This window comes from Leptodactylus fuscus, chromosome 11 (genome assembly GCF_031893055.1).
Source record: "Leptodactylus fuscus isolate aLepFus1 chromosome 11, aLepFus1.hap2, whole genome shotgun sequence".
NCBI lineage: Eukaryota > Metazoa > Chordata > Amphibia > Anura > Leptodactylidae > Leptodactylus > Leptodactylus fuscus.
Genome location: NC_134275.1, coordinates 48,114,459 through 48,128,880, shown reverse-complemented (window position 1 = coordinate 48,128,880; position 14,422 = coordinate 48,114,459).

Here is a 14,422-nt window from a genome sequence, read left to right as displayed (position 1 = left end):
AAAAATAAATAAATAAAATCACTAATGGATAGGCTGTGTTTTTAAAAATTGCAGCAAGTCAATTATACCTCCGGAAACACTGGCGTTTTCCATATATGTACAATAGTAGCAGAAAAGTCTGCAGAATTTCTGAGAGAAAAAAAAAAAAAAAGCTGTGGAAATGCATCGGGTTTTTTTTCCCTCAGTTTTTTTTTTTTTTTTTTTAATGTAGATTGTGAGCCCACAATGTACATTTTTCCCTATCAGTATGTCTTTTTGGAATATGGGATGGAAACCCATGCAAACACGGGGAGAAAAACTCCTTGCAGATGGTTTTTTGCCCTTGGACCCCAGCGCTGCAAGGCTGCAGTGCTAACCACTGAGCCACCATGTGCCCAACCCCCCCCCCCAGCCTTTTTTTTTTTCAGGGATTCGCAGCATGGGGCTTTAGCCATATAGTTGCAGATTTGGTGGGGGGGGGGGGGGGGGGGGGTTTGGCACATTTTCAATAGTACATCTACCCAATTATTGATAAAAATAAATAAATCTGAAGACAGTGAAAGGGAATGTGCCCTGATATAAGGCCTCACCCAATTGTACGCCCATACTGTATGATACCACTGCAGCATACTCATTTTTTGCTACATTTTAAAGAGGCTTTAGAGGGATTACGTATCAGATGAAGGCTTGCTGCAAAGTATTATAGCTCTCTCTGCTTCTATAGTCAGTTTTGCGTGATCACGACAGGTTTTCAGCCTTTGGATGTTAACCCCTTCCCGCCAAGGGCACTTTGACTTCCTGACCAAATTCGATTTTTCAAAACTGACGTGTCATTTTATGTGGCAATAACTTTGGAATGCTTTAACTTACCAAAGTGATTTTGAGATTGTTTTTTCGTAACACATTGTACTTCATGTTAGTGGTAAATTTTGGTTGATATGTTTTGTGTTTAATTATGAAAAAAATAGGAAATTTGGTGAAAATTTTGAAAAATATGCATTTTATAAAGTTTGAACTGATGTGGATTGCATACAGATAGTCAGACCGCCAAAATTATATCATAAATCTCATGTCCCAGATCTCTGCTTTATGTCAGCATCAAACTTTAGTCACCCTTTTATTTTTTACGGACATTATAAGGTTTACAAGTGAAACCACAATATTCAAAATTTTCAAAGAAATTTCCAAAACCCATTTTTAAAGGACTAATCCAGTTATGAAGGGGTTTTGAAAGACCCTTGTATTAAAACCCCCATAAATCACCCCATTTTCAAAACTGCACCCCTTAAATAAGCCAAAACAACATATACCTAGTATTTTAACCCTATAAGTGCTTAACAGTTATTAATAGAAAATGGAGGTGAAATTTTACAGATTTTATTTTACTAATATTTTCGTTTAGCCCTAGAATTTGCACATTCACAAGAGGTTAAAGGAGAAAATGTATCCCACAATTTGTTATGCAAGTTCTCCCGACTACCATAGTACCCCACTTGTGGGTGTAAACTAATATATGGACGCACAGCGAGACACAGAAGGGAAGGCGCGCCAAGGAGCTTTTAGAGGGCAGATCTGGCTGTGATCAGTTTCAGGAACCATGTCGCATTTACAAAGCCCTTGAGGAGTCAAAACAGTGGAAACCTCTAGAAAGTGACCCCATTTTGAAAACCGCACCCCTCAAAGGATTTATCGAGTGATGTAGTGAGCATTAGTAATCCAGAAGTGAATGTGTAAGCTGTGCGGAGTAAATTGGGTACACTAAATCCCATTCTATTTTCCCACTAGCTCCTATGACACGGACGGGGAAGAGGGGAATTCTGGGGGGTCAGCGCTGGTGTAATATTCTCTCATAAGCTCTAAATATGGGGTGTCTCCTGAAAACGCTCACACAGCATATACATTTCCTTCTAGTCGCAGCCACTTATGTCCTAATGATTTGGCGACTTTTGGGGTTTTTGTCTTCACATTGTGCAAGCTAGATTTTTATTTTTATTTTCTGGCAATGTGGCCATATGAGGGCTTGGTGTTTGCGGTATTAGATGTGCTTCTCAATGCCACCATTTTGGGGCCTGTAACTTATTGACTACATTTTATTAACTCTTTCTGGGTGGGATGTAAAAGGAAACCCATTCTGGCATTGCTTTTTAGCACTTATTTTTTTTCCCCGTGCAGAGTACAGCATAAGTAACATGTTACCTTTATTTTGCGGGTCGGTACGGTTACGGCGATACCTCATTTATATGATTTTTTAATGCTTTGCTATTTGTGCAAAATAAAATTCAATTTAGGGGGGAAAAAATCTATTATTTTTGCATCGCCATCTTCTGAAAGGCATAACATTTTTATTTTTCGGTAGACAGCTGGTTGAGGGCTTATTTTTTGCGGATGACCTCTGATTTTTATTGGTACTATTTTGGTTTTCATCTGACCATTTGATTACTTTTTATTGAACATTTTGTAAGGGAAAGGTGGTGAATCATTATTTTGTGCGGTTTTCTACCTTTTTTTTTTATGACGTTTGCCGTTCGGGTTAAATAATGTTTTAATTTTATTGATCAGGTTATTACGGACGTGGTGATACCAAATATGTAATGTTTTTTTCTATTTTTCTTTATTTTACATAAAACATTTTATATAGGGAAAAAGGGATTTTTGGGGCTTTACTTATTTCTAATTTATTTATTTTAAACTTAAACTTTTTTATTATTACTTTTTATTTCTGTCCTCATGGGGGATTGAAGCAGTGATCTGCTGATCACTGCTTCACTAGATGTATCTGCAATACACGTTATACGTGTATTGCAGTGAACAGGAAGCTGTCAGCCTGTGTAGACACACCGGGCTGACAGCTTCCATTCCTGGCAGGATCAACCAGGTGCGTGGAGGGGACAGCATGGGGCAGACCCTGGGTCACTGATCAGACCCCGGGCTGCCCACTACCAGCAACCCCCTGAAACCGGTGCGGGGGGTGCAGATCGGCACCATTATATCGCGATCCCCGGAGATGCCGGCGGTCATGTTTGACGGCCGGCATCTCAGGGGTTAACACCCACAACCGGACCCGGTTCCGACTGCAGGTGGTACAGGGCAGAGTCAGCCGTATATTACGGCTGACACCCAAAGGGCATGGTGAGCACACAGGTTCTGTGTACGCACCATGCAGCCGCCGTAGTAGTACGGCGGTTTGCGGGAAGTCCTTCCCGGCAGCGCCGTACTATTACGGCGGATGTCGGGAAGGGGTTAAAGAGGACCTTTCATGACTTTGGGCACAGACAGTTCTGTATACCGCTGGAAAGCAGAAAGTGCGCTGAATTCAGCACACTGTCGGCTTTCCTGATCTGTGCCCCGGGTGAAGAGCTAGTGGTGCCGGTACCGTGGCTCTTGACAGTCAGAAGGGAATTCCTGACAGTCTGTCAGGAACACCCTTCTTCATAGCAGCGCCAATAGCACTGTACAGTGTGAATGGGGAGGAATGCCTACCTCCCCTCCCCGCTCACACTGTACAGCGCTATTGGCGCTGCTGTGAAGAAGGGCGTTCCTGGCCCAAACCCATGAAAGGGCCTCTTTAACAAGAACATGACTGACAATAAGCAGTGATCTCTAATATAATGGCTGTCACAAGTCTGTCAGAACCATGGCTTAAGTTTGGCTTAAATGGGGATGTGGGTCCCCTTCTAATGTCCATATTCCCAACTAGGTTGTATGGACAATGTTTACCCTAATGAGACAAACCTAAAACTGCTGAAAATATATATATAAGAGCAGTATATATTTGTACTACATCCGCTATAATAGAGTAATCAGTTGATAATGTAGTGGTTGATGGTGGAAAATGAAGATCAGACAAGAAGCAGTATTACCTTTTTTTCTTTTTCCAATAGATGATAAAGCAGATACTGAACATGACCATGACACCACCAAGTCCTGAAATATAAAGCGCAGCCAAAAGTTACAACCTCCTACAGAGTCCCAAAACGCATTTATTGTTTTATGCACTGTCACACTTCATTCACCAAAAGGCATGACTTAAGATCAGCTTCACGCCATCTCCCACTAAAATGGTAATTTTTTTTTTTTTTTTGCTTAAAACCAATAGGTGGTGTAAACCTAGATTAGGCAGTGAAAAGGAGCCAGATTTGTCACCCAACATCAGCCACTGTGATAGACCCCTTTAAAGAAGATCTTTCATGTCCTCTTAGATGGGTGGTATTATATACTGCTAGAAAGCAGACAGCGCACAGAGTTCAGCGCACTTCCCAGTGTGCGGCCCAGTGCCATTGGTTTCTGCAGATATCCCTCCAGTGTCAAGAGTCATCGCTGGTCTGCGAGGGACGTATCCCCGAGGTTTCGTTCACACAGAGTTTTTGTGGTCAGGATTTTGAGGCGGAACCCTTCTCCAAAAAACACCTCATACAGTCCTATGTAATCCGCCTGAAAAAAATTAAATGCAAAATTAATGTAAGTCAATGGGAGGTGGAAAATCCACCTTGTGGTTTTTTGTTCTGTCAAAAACCGCCTCCAAAAACGCATTTTTAAGAAGATAATGCATAGACACATACAAAAAACGCCTCTAAAAAAGGAGTAAAAAAAAGTGCCAAAAAATGCCACACGAATTTTACTAAGTGAATTTTTCTTGACCAAAAAAAAACTCTGTGTGAACTCAGTCTGAAAGTAGGAGAATATGGAAGAGCACAAACACCACCATTCAATAATTCAACAAACCAAAAAGAGTCGCTGTTAAAGCAATCACAATTGTTCCTAGGGTAGGCACCACAGTTATTGCTGGAGCAGGCATCACAGTTGTTGCTGGCATGGCTTTTGCAGTCGTTGCTGGCATGGCTTTTGCAGTCGTTGCTGGCATGGCTTTTGCAGTCGTTGCTGGCATGGCTTTTGCAGTTGTTGCTGGGGCACATGCTGGAAAGAAACAAAAATGTTAGGAAAAAATAAAAAAAAGGGACCTGGGCACTAGGAGGCCGACACTGGGAGGATGAAAATCTGTCAGCTCTACCTCAGTCTATACTCTCTTACGTACAGTGTACTAAGCCAAATTCCAGAGCGAGAGAGAGCTAGAGACACACAACAAAACAACACGGAAACCAACAATCAACATGTCCTGAACCCAGGAAGAACACACACAAGGGAAAAAAAACAAAAAAACAATGCCACCAGTTAGAAACAACCATAAAGAAAACAAGGGTGGGATTGAAAGCGATGAGAGAAAGATTTAAACGGTGAATAAAAATATCCCATTTTCTCACTTATTTCATTGGGGGGGGGGGGGGGACACAGCACCATGGGATGTCCTTCAGCAGTCCCAGAGGGTGGGAAAAATACAGCCATGCGAACACCCTAGCACACAGCCACTTACGACCCAAGCTGGCATCAGCAGAAGCCACAGAATGGATCTAGTAAAACTTTGTGAAAGTGTTAAAGGAAGCCCAGATGGCAGCCTTGCAGACCTGGGTGGCAGAAGCCTGATACCGAACAGCCCAGGAGGCTCTGACAGCCCTAGTGGAGTGAACCGTCACACGGAATGGCAGGTCCTTACCCTTAATCCAATAGGCCTCTTTGATCGCAGACTGAATCCATCTGGAGATGGAAGCAGGCAGGTCCTTGCAAGGGCCCTCAGAGAGCACAAACAAAGCATCTAAGTGACATAAAGGATCAGTGAGTGACAAGTAGACCCGAACTGCCCGGACAATATTCTGGCAGTGAAGACAACGCTCACAAGGATGCTTGGGATCAGGACAAAAGAATGGCAAGACTATATCCTCATTAATGTGAAAGGAGGAAACCACCTTAGGCAGAAAAGATGGTGGTGGATGAAGGACAACTTTGTCCCTGCGAAGAACCAGGAAGGGAGACTGCAGAGATAGGGCAGCAAGCTCAGAGACCCTGCAAATGGAGGTAACAGCCACCAAGAAAGCAACCTTCCAGGACAGAAGGCAAAGAGAAATCTCTCTCAGAGGCTCGAAAGGTGCAACCTTAAAGAGGACATTTCACGTCCTCAGGGTACATGCGGTGAAATACACAGCTAGAAAGCTGGCAGTGCGCTGAATTCAGCGCACTATCGGCTTTCACACTCTGTGCCCCCACTGAAGAGCTATCAGTGCCGTTACTGTAGCGCTTCAGTGTCAGAAGGGCGTTTCCGACAGTCAAGAACGCCCATCCTCACGGTAGAGTCTATTGTACTGTACTGAGAGCAGTGAGGAGAGTCACTGCTGGGCGGTAAGGAACGCCCGCCCTCAGTATAGCACTATAGACGCTACTGTGAAGAAGGGCGTTCCTGACTGTCAGAAACACCCTTCTGACACTGAAGAGTTACGGTAACTGTACGGATAGCTCTTCAGTCGGGCAAAGAACAGGAAAGCCAATAGTGCGCTGAATTCAGAAGAGGCCAAGAAGCATCCGCCAGCAGGAACATGAAATCTGGGTACCAGGCCCAGAGAGGCCAATCCAGAGCCAAGCTGCCTGGAATCCCCTAAGTTTTGAGGACTTGAGGGAGAAGGAAGAAAGACATGGAAACTGGTACAGGAGTCTATAGCACTGTACTGTAAGAGCGGTCGTTCCTTACCACCCAGCGATGACGCTGAACGGTGAGGAACGCCTCCCCTACTCCTGATAGTACTTATCCAAAGACAAGTACTGGGGGGTGGGCATTCCTCACCGCTCAGCATCATCGCTAGGATGGTAGGAACAACCGCTCTCACAGTACAGCACTATAGACGCTACTGTGAGGAGGGGCATTCCTGACTGACTGTCAGAAATGCCCATCTGACACTGAAGAGCTACAGTAACAGCACCGATAGCTCTTCACCCGGGGCATAGAACGGGAAAGATACAGCTTTCTAGCGGTACATATACCGTATATACTCGAGTATAAGCTGAATTTTTCAGCACCGTTTTTGTGCTGAAAAAGTGCTCCTCGGCTTATACGAGCATCATTACGGTAATTTTCTGCTAGTAGGCCAGGATAGCAGACCCCGCCCCCCTACCGCTCCATCACGCTTCCTGGCGTGCAAGCAGAAGTACCGTAAGTACTTCTGCAGATTTTAATGTGCAGCATCGCCACGCTCCTGGCAGGAACGTGGTGATACTGTGGGCCCCGGCACCCGCCCCAGTGTCTGTATGCCAGGTCTGTAAGTGTAATGGCGCCGCTCTGCAGAGTGGTCACCATAGAAACCGGCACTTCCGCTTTAACGCTTACAGCGGAGATGCTGAAGCTTGTGTCTGCGATCTTTGATTGCAGGCATAAGCTTCGGCATCTCCGCTGTAAGAGTTACAGCGGAGGTGCCCTCCGGAGATGTCCTCCCCCCTCCAAGTTCAAAATTAGCCCTGGGGTCGGTCACCACCGGCCCCACACCTTTAAAGTTGCAGGCCGGCTCCTGCGCAGCGAGCTCTCAGGAGCCGACCTGTTCCGATGACAGCCGGGAGCCTAATGAGGGCTCCCAGGCCTGTCATCGCTATATTACTATTGCGGCTGGTCTATGATCAGCCGTAATAGTAATGTAGAGAATCTCCCATAGACGGCAATACACTTGTATTGCCGTCTATGGGACTTGCAATCAAATGATTGCAGGTTCAAGTCCCCCAGGGGGGGCTAAAAAAAAATAAAATAGTAAAAATATAAAAATAAAGTTTAAAAATAATATAATAAAATAAATAAAAGTTCTAAATCACTCCTTTCCCTAGAATACATATAAGGGCAGATTCACAGCACCCGATCTCAGTTATGCAGGTTTCAGTTTTCTGTCGGCAGAAGACGGAAACCGACATTCAGTGTCTGTCGGTGAGCATCTTCTGCTGTCCATGGCGGAACCTTTTTTTTTTTTTTTTTTTTTTTTTTACCGGACACAAAGTCCTGCATGTCCGACTAAAAACAAAAAAGGTTTCACTGCGGAGAACAGGAGACGCTCACCGGCAGACACTTTTCAAACCCGTGAATGGGTTTGAAAACTGCCTGCCGGTTTCCAGTTTCTCGGGCAGGAAACGGAAACCTGCATTACGGAGATCAGGCGCTGGTGTGAACCTGCCCTCAAAGTAGAAAATTACTGTGAAATACCTACACATTAGGTATCCCTGTGTCAAAGTGCCCGGTCTACTGAATATAGGGGATCTGCAGTGCTTCTATTCCATCGGGAAGGGGTTAATAGGAGCACTGCAGATACCCTGTATTCAGCCAGACTGAACTCCAAGTGGGGGTAAAAAACCCCAGTCCTCAAGCTCAGGGAAGGGGCAGACAGACAACCAAAACACCCCCTCCCCCAGCAACTACTGCACCCAAAAACTCCGACCATTTTCATTTTTGAAATTTTCCAGTAGCTGCTGCATTCCCCCCCTCGGCTTATACTCGAGTCAGTAAGTTTTCCCAGTTTTTTGTGGTAAAATTAGGGGCCTCGGCTTATATTCGGGTCAGCTTATACTCGAGTATATACGGTACATTTAATAAATATATACTAATATATATATATATATATATATATATATATATATATATATATATATATATATATATATATATATACATACATATACACACACACACACACACACACACCCCATGTGTAGAGCGACCACTGAAAACCGCCATACAAAAAAAAGTGATTCAAGCCCAACTTTTACATCCAGCAGTTTCAGTTTAAAGGAACGGACACCTGACGGACTGCCTTATAGTCAGTGGGGTCTGCTGAGCACTTTTGGAGTCTGCTGTATTTTAGCAGTATGCGTGTCTGTTATTCTGGTCCTCCAATGGAACAGAACAATGAACACAGGGATGCAGATGTGAACATAGTGTTAGGGGTCCAGCTCCTTCCTTTGTGGGAATCTAAATTCCTAAAATCTCCTGTAATCTGATTGGGTAAATAGGATGTACTTTTATTGTATCCTATATCCTAATGCATCACTATATTCTACTATATCTTTACAAAGCTTAACACCCTCCAAATCCTTGAAGGGGTACTCAAACATTTAGGGCACATCCACATTGTCTGACAGACTGCCATAGAAGTGAATGGAAACATCTGGCAAACCCTGCTACTCTACAGAAGTGCAAAGGTGGTTCCTGCATCATTAGGATAAATCCTGTGGATGTGACCTAAATATGGGAGATGGTAACAAATATTCAACCCCTTCCCGACATCCACCATAACAGTACAGCGCTGTCGGGAAGGACTTCCCGCAAACCGCCGTACAGCTGCATGGTGCGTACACAGAACCTGTGTGTGTACCAAGCCCTGCGGGTGTCAGCCGTAATACACGGCTGACTATGCCCTGTAACACCCGCGGTAGGAACCGTGTCCAATCGCGGGTGTTAACCCCTGAGATGCCGGCGGTCAAACATGACCGCCGGCATCTTTGGGGATCGTAATGTAATGGCGCCGATCGGCACCCCTGTCCTTCCATATATTAGTTTACATCCACAAGTGGGGTACTATGGTAGTCGGGAGAACTTGCATAACAAATTGTGGGATGCATTTTCTCCTTTTACCCCTTGTGAATCTGCAAATTCTAGGACTAAACGAAAATATTAGTAAAATAAAATCAAATTTGAAAATTTCACCTCCATTTTGTATTAATTCCTGTTAAGCACTTATAGGGTTAAATTACTAGGTATATGTTGTTTTGGCTTATTTAAAGGGGTGCAGTTTAGAAAATGGGGTGATTTATGGGGGGTTTTAATACAAGAGTCTTTCAAAACCCCTTCATAACTGGATTAGTCCCTTAAAAAATGGGTTTTGGAAATTTCTTGAAAATTTTGAATATTGCTGTTTCACTTGTAAACCTTCTAATGTCCGTAAAAAATAAAAGGGCGCCTAAAGTTTGATGCCGACATAAAGCCGAGATCTGGGACATGAGATTTATGATATAATTTTGGCGGTCTGACTATCTGTATGCAATGCACATCATTTCAAACTTTATAAAATGCATATTTTTCAAAATTTCCACCAAATTTCCTATTTTTTTTTCATAATTAAACAAAACATATCAACCAAAATTTACTACTAACATGAAGTACAATGTGTTACGAAAAAACTGTCTCAAAATCACTTTGGTAAGTTAAAGCGTTCCAAAGTTATTGCCACATAAAGTAACATGTCAGTTTTGAAAAAATCGAGTTTGGTCAGGAAGTCAAAAAGTGCCATCGGCGGGAAGGGGTTAAGAATGGAACGTATTTTACATCCCAGCCAGGAGAATTTATCACCTAACCAAGGTGTACTCAAATGACAGACCAATGTCTGAATATAAAATAGGGACATCCAGTATTCTCATCCTGCACCCTTACTGCCCTGAATACACAGCATCTAAGATAGCATGTCTGCCATCAGGAAATTCTTCCAGTGAACTGATAATCATTGCACCATCATGTCCTAAAACAATGTGCCTAAGAAACAAGGAAAGGGGAGGAAAGCCTGGGGACCAGGAATCACACCATGGGCTAGTTAATGCTGGTAACCAGCAGTGGTGTAACAATTGCGGTCACAGAGTGTTCTAATGCAACTGGGCCCAGAGTGGTACAGGGCCACGCCAGGTGGAAATGGCCAGGGCCCTAGACACCTATGATAGCGGTTGGTTCCAATAGATCGAAGCCCAGGGGAAGTGACTAAAAAATAAAAAGATACTTATACTCACTTCTCCTGGACTCAGCATCTTTTTCGGGGCTCTTCAGGCCTGTGACTGAAGTCAGTGTGCCCCACGTGACTGCTGAGGCCCTATCTCAGGCCCCAGCAGTGATATCTTTGTCACCAGAAGAGAACCAAGGAAGATGCTGAAGAAAGATGGAGAGCGAGGATATCTGGGAGAGGTGAGGCAAGGCAAGTACGAAGCGCTTGTTTTTACTGTGGAGTATATGATGCTGTGTGGGGGCCACCGTGGAGCATATGATACTGCCCAAGCATTGCTATTCTTGATAACAGGCGTTGTAGGTACTATAGCTGTATCCCTTTCACGTATCTGAGATATCACTGCAGTACCTGTAACCATCACGACCAAGAATTCTCCGTAGGTATGAGGGAGGGAGCCCCGGGGTTCACAAGACTTTAGTTACTCCACTGGTGACCAGTCTATGCATGGTCTGGAGGGCAAGGCTGAACAAAGAACATGTACTTGTAAGTGCTGGGAGTGTAACAGAGAAGTGACCCCTGAGGTGTGTGCGAGGAGGAGAGAAGAGTAGTAAGGGTGCTGTGCAATTAAGCAATGCAAGAGCAACACAGAAGTGAAGGATAAAGTGACATCATGAAAGTTGGGAAAGAGACCAACAAATGTAGAGGTCTGGGGTCCAGTCTGGCTGTTCTACTAACAGATTTTGATAGAAATAGTTCTATTCTATTGAATGGATAAAAAGTCATCCTTACTGCAAATCTCTGTCCAGAGCAGGGACCCTCGTCAGCTAGTGAAAGACTGAGCAATCATGTATGAGAAGGTCCTGCTATTCTCTATCGGATACATTATACAAGACTTAAGCTTGCTGTCAGCAGATGAGAACTTACTTTCTTATGTTCAGGTGAGAAATGAATGACACATTAGGGGCAGATGGGAGATACTCACCAGTACAGCTGTGTGTAACAGTGGCTGAATCCCCGTTGTTATCTTTGCACTCTACTTTGCACTTGGGATCACAGTTCATAAAGGGCAAACAGCAGGGTCCAGCGTTGTCCTTTGCAATATCTTTTGTTATGTCATACCAACTCTCAATACAATTAAGGCTGCAGTCCTTAAAGCATGTATCCAGGCATACACATTTATCAGACGTAGCAGTCACACCTGAAAGAAGAACTAAAAGTTAAAACCGGGGTCTCCACTCTGTATAGATCAAACTGTCAAAGAAAGGACAACTTCAGAAACACCCTAAAATGTTTAGTCCTTTGCCATAAGTATAGGCCTTGTCCACATAACTGCATATATTCTGTCTGCCTCCAGACACCACTAGCTGGAGACACAATATGCAGACAGAATTTTACAGATACCATTCAAGTCAATACAACAAAATCAATCTCTATATACTCCATGAGGAACCAGTAGCATTGTGCGACATATGTCTGCTTTGATAGCTGTACAGTGGCTGCATAGGCTAACCAGATATAGGGCTGCGTTGATATCCATCGATCTAGTTGATTACTGTTGTGAGGTAACATGTACTGGCGATGAGTATGTTAGGCAAACCTTACAAGATTAGTCTAGGATATTTGAAAGATTTGCCCAGAGGTTTTGTTTGGACCAGACACATCAGAACTAGGACGACCATTACGCTCTGGGGTCTCTTCAGACCTCAAAGTATAAATTAGGAGACCCAGGGATGGAGAGTAAATAAGCTGTATTACTCACCTCCCCTGGGCTCCGGCACAGGTCCCTGTCCTCTGAGTCTTTTCTGCCTCTTAAATATTGTCAGGGATCTTTGAGGTCTGTGACTAGGCCTCCCCTGTCACATGGGACGACCCAAAAGAAGAGGAAAAGCTCACGAATTGTGAAACAAATCACTGCAAGGTTTGCCAAACACATGGCTCAAATAGGCTCCTGCGGCCCACAACAGTAAATAACCATCACTGCCGGCATACAGTATGTCTCACTCACACTGTAATAACTGAACCAAAATAACCTGGGTGCACACGATCATATAGGATAATCAGGGTGATACAGTTGATATTATCTGCCCAGCTCTAATAGGACATTACAGGGATCAGACCTTCTTTGGACCCCTTCTATCAACCAGAGTATATATTAAGGCCTGGCAATTAATCACAAACGAACCAAAATCAAAAGTCAGCTCAACTTATGAAATATTTCAATTATTCTGCATCCCTACTGGAGCAGTGTCCTAAAATAATCAATCATAATAATAATTGACAAATAGTTCAATTCCTCAGAACTGATTTAGGTCATAATCGCCCCGGCTGCAGTCTAGATTCTCTGATCACTGCAGGGTCTTCACTTACAAAAACGAGTACAGTATATAGAGGGTTAAGTTTCTATTGAAAAAGTTTTCTGGGCAAGGGTAGTTTTTGGCACTGATCACCTATCTTCAGCATACATCCAGCACCGCAAGCCCCAGAACCCTAGCCTGGAGATGGGGGCCAAGTGAATAAGTGAAACAGCTGACCAGTGTGGGAGGGGTATTAGACCCCCACAACTCTGACCTAACCCAGGGATCAGGGGGGACATTTAATACAGTATCTGTAGGCACAGTGACTGTCGGCACAGTGACTGTCCATTGAGGAGGCTGTATAAGACACCGTTCACACAACAATGGCTCACAATATCTTTTCTCCCAGCTTTTACACAGGATAAGTATATTGTGTGGAACTACAACTCCCAGAATGCCAAAGCTTATCTTATTAGTCCCAGGGAGTCCATCACAGAAAAGTCAGTACAAATTCTCACTTCCAATGCAGAACGCGATTTGGGCAGAACTACAAGTCCCAAAAATCCTCAAGCAACAAACAGACCTGTTACTACAAGCGCTTATAGCATCTCTAGCACACGGCAGTACAAGTCTCCGCATGAGCCGTCACAACTGAACACCCCGCTCAGCTCTCGGCTGTTACCTGGAAGGAGTGTGAGGACTGTCAGAAGTGCGACCACCGGTACCGCAGCGCGCCCCGCCATCTATGCCGCACTCCAAGTACTGCTGCTAAGCCGGGAACAGATTCCCGCGGCTCGGTTCGAGGGGTGACGCAGGTGACGTCGATAGGAGGCGGCGCCACCTAATGGCTCCACAGCTCACCTGATCTTACACACCATTCCAGAACCTCTCTCCGATAGACAGCACTGAGCGATGGGCACTGTCTGTGGCGTTCACACTGGCGCCCGGTGTAGCCAAGTGCTTAAGGGAAAGTTCAAACGGAGATTTTTGTGTTTTTTTCCCGGGAGCCGGCTTGCTCATTCTTCAGGCCGAGTCGCCTCGTGTTTCGGCCTGAAGACACTCCCTTCTCCAGACTACGCCAATTCATTGCACCTAATCCGGAGTGGAGCGCGCGGCTGGGTGCAGTACTCCGGCATTCAGTCCCGGCTACCCGCCTCAGGTTCGGGTCCAAAAAGCCCCGTGTGCACTAATGAGTTTTTTGCCAGAGGATTTTAATGCGGAATTCGGCTCAAAATCCACCTGCAAAACCACCTCGCATTCATTTCAATGGGAGCCTCTAGCTGTTTTTTTTCCACTAGCTTGGGCTAGTGCTAGTTCACACAGGCACAGAGCGGGCGGATTATGGCGCATGTTGCTGCTCACGGAAAAAAGCAGCCCTTTCTTCAGGCGGATTCCGCGACTTGAGCCACGTTGTCCGCCTCGCGGCAGCAACCTCCAGAGTCTGCCCGTTCATTTGAGCCTACTCCGGAGGGGGAAGCCGCGACAGTTGTATTTTGACCCGAGAGTGAAGCGGCTCCCCACGTCACTCTTGGTGCCAAAATCCGCCCTTCCACTCCCAGTGTGAACTTACAATAACAGACGTGGAAA